General features: G+C 41.7%; 1 long non-coding RNA gene across 1 annotated transcript; it reads left to right on the top strand.

Annotated features, from left to right (window-relative positions):
- The first annotated feature begins 267 nt into the window (after positions 1-267).
- Positions 268-2,231, top strand: LOC129676902 (uncharacterized). The gene is made up of 2 exons (XR_008720142.1): positions 268-504; positions 1,922-2,231. It is a non-coding gene; the product is annotated as an uncharacterized LOC129676902 (long non-coding RNA).
- Positions 2,232-3,307: the final 1,076 nt, after the last annotated feature.

Here is a 3,307-nt window from a genome sequence, read left to right as displayed (position 1 = left end):
GTCTGAGAGTTGGATTTGACCATATGGCCTGCAGGCATAACTAGGGCCCCTTCAGATTGTTTCCCCAACCCATAACAAAGGAGACTGAGAGACGTGGTGGAAATTTCTTTCATTCATCACCACATCTGGAGCCACTCAGTTGCCTAAGCAAGAATCTTAATGACTACTACCCTTGATATTGGCCTTTCTCTCAGCCCCACATTTGTCATTCAGTCCTGTTGTTCATACATCCCACATGTCCACTTCACCCTCACATTATTTTTATCTCCCATCTTGATAGTTTATAGATATTATAAACTATAATACCTTCCTTACCTGTTTCCCTGGTCATTGGTACCATGTATGTAAAAGATGGCTTTATATATGTAAAACTTTTTTATGTATCTCAGACTAGCCTCAAACTGCGAAACACACAAAGATGATGTTGAACTTCTGATCATCCTGACTGCACTTCCTTATTGGGATTACATGTGTGTACCAAACACAATGCTTCATGGATGCAAGGTAAGCACCTTACCAACTGAGCTACATTCCAAACCTTTATATAGAAACCCCAAAGACAATAAGCAGGTTATTGACTCTGTCTTAAATTTAAGTCTGTAAGCCAGGCACAGTGGCACACACCTGTGAGCCTAGCACTCAGAGAGGCAGAGATAGGTGGCTGTGAGTTCAAGGCCAGCCTTGTCTACAAAGCCAAGACAGCCAAGGCTACACAGAAATGCCCTGTTTAGAACAAAAAAAAATGTGTACCAAGCATACCACTTTCAGTTTGAACTATGTTTGGTGTGCAGGAAAGAGAAATTCAGAGATGGTTGATAGACTGTGTCATAGGCCATTGGGTCTTGATATTTTTTTGAAAGTACCCATGACTGCAGTGGCTACAGTACTGTGAGGCTTTGCAGGCTGCTCTTACTTAGATTGCTTTTTTGGTAAACAGGCCTTGGCTACATAATTTGAAGAGTCCAGTGCAAAATGAAAGTGAAGGACCCCTTGTTCAAAAGTTAAGTATTTCAAGAGTTTTAGCAGAGCATTAGAACAAAGGCAGCTCCTCTGAGGGCATATCCCAAGCACATGAATAGGGTGCGTTTCCAAAAAGCTGGCTGTGTTGGTGCAGTGTGTGCACACAGGAGTGTGGAGGCGGGTGCAGATGGTTGGTGAGGAGATCTGCTGCAAGCTCTACCCTGGGTGCTACTATTGTTCTTCCCTTCCTGCTCTTCTAGCCCATCTACCACAGTCATTAGTTGAGATGATACCCTGTTTTTGTTTTAAATATTTATTTATTTTTTTATTCTGTATACACTGCAGAAGAGAGCACTAGATTTCATTATAGATCGTTGGAAGCCATCATGTGGTTGCTGGGAATTGAAATCAGGACCTGTATAACAGTGCCTCTGGGTTTTTTGTTTTGTTTTGTGTATGAATGCTCTATCTGCATATACACCCACATGCCAGAAGACATCAGATGCCAATATAGGTGTTGTGAACCACCAAATGGTTGCCAGAATTGAACTCATGATCTCTGAAAGAACAGCCAGTCCTTTTAATCTTTGAGCCATTTCTCCAGCCCCGATAGTCTGCTTTTGTGGTTGGTATTTTGATGCTGACAACAGGACCTAGAGCCATCTTATGTATGCTTAGCACATGATTTACCATTGAGCTACATGCCCCAACCTCAAAACAATCTCTGGTTGCTGTTGACTTGTCATTTTTGTTGAGATGATCTCACTATATCACCCATGCTCACAATCCTTCCTCAGCCTCCTGAAATCCAGGATTACAGGAGTGTACCATTACACCCAACACTCAAAACTAGTGTTTGTAAAATGTGTGTATTTGTGTGTGTGTGTGTGTGTGTGTGTGTGTGTGTTTATTCAGCTTTTAGGAACTTTGTTTTTCTTCTACCCTTTTTCTTTTTGCTCAGGTGTCTTTAGAGGAGCTCAGTACCACTCAGTGATTGCTCCAACCCACTCAGTGATCTGTGCTTTGGGAGGTGCTGACAAGTCCTCAGTGGCTGGCTGGGCACTCCAGTCTTTAGTAGGGAACTGCTGGATGGGTACAGAGGGCACCTCAGACCAGTCTGCCACTTCTGGTTAAGCAGCAATGAACTCAGGAGCTGGGACAGTCCATTCACACTGGAATTCCTCCTTGGTCATGGAATGTATCTCCATTTCATGTTTCAAGTTTTGTCAAAGAGATTCAGCAATAAAAATAGCATGGTACTTGCTTAACAATGGGCTACTGACCATTGGGATAGAATTGAGGTCCACCACTCAAAAGTACACTCCTACAGTCATAGGATCTTTGAAAAATAATCTGATTTATTAGGGAAAAACAGCATATTAATGGTGCTTGCTAAATTATATACTTCTACATAAAAAAGAAGCTAGATCTCTATCACTCACAATGCACAATATTACATTAGAAGTATCACAGAAGAACTGCAAGTTTTTCATGATATCCTAAAAGTAACAGAAAAAAAGTAGTGGATACCTTTGAATTTGCAGGAAAGAATTTTCTGAATAGGACCAAAATAGCATAGGCACAAACCTGAAGACCATCAACTAATAAATGGGACGTCATAAAACTGAAATATATTTTGCACTTCATCCTTTAGGTAATAAAACAGCCTACAGAATGGGAAAAATAGTTTTCAAATGCATGTAAAACTAACTTTATTTCTATGGTAGGCCTTTTTATTGCTTCCCTTTGCATATCTGTATCATTTGCTTTTTTTCCTTTTTTCATTTATTTGTTTAAACATCCTGATAACAGCTCACTTTCTCCTCTCATCCCAATAACACCCTTACCCCCAATCCTCGAGTTTCCCATCCCATTCTCTGAGGAGAATAGGTGACTCCCACATGGGTACCAACCCACCCTTGCATATCAAGTCACAGCAGGATTAAGTGTATCTTCTCTCACAGAAGATAGACAAGGGATCCCAGCTAGGGAAAAAGGATCCAAAGACAGGTAACAGAGTCAGAGACAGCTCCACTAGAATTGTTAGGGGACCCTCTTTGAGACCAAGCTGCACATCTGCTACATATGTGTAGGGGGTAGGTTCAGCCCATGCATGCTCTTCATTTGGGTGGTTCAGTCTCTGTGAGCCCCCATAGGCCCAGGTTAATTTACTCTGTAGGTCTTCTTGTGGTTCCCTTGAACCCTCCAGGTCACTCAATCCAATGTGACTCCCCAAGCTTGGCCTAATGTTTGCCTATGGATCTCTGCATCTGTTTCCATCAACTGTGAAATGAAGTCTTCCAAAAAACAGTTATGCTAGGCTCCTGTCTAATCATTGCAGAGCATC

The sequence above is a fragment of the Psammomys obesus genome, unplaced genomic scaffold (genome assembly GCF_907164565.1).
Source record: "Psammomys obesus unplaced genomic scaffold, mPsaObe1.curated_primary_1811, whole genome shotgun sequence".
Taxonomy (NCBI): Eukaryota; Metazoa; Chordata; class Mammalia; order Rodentia; family Muridae; genus Psammomys; species Psammomys obesus.
This window is presented reverse-complemented; position numbering and strand designations above follow the sequence as displayed.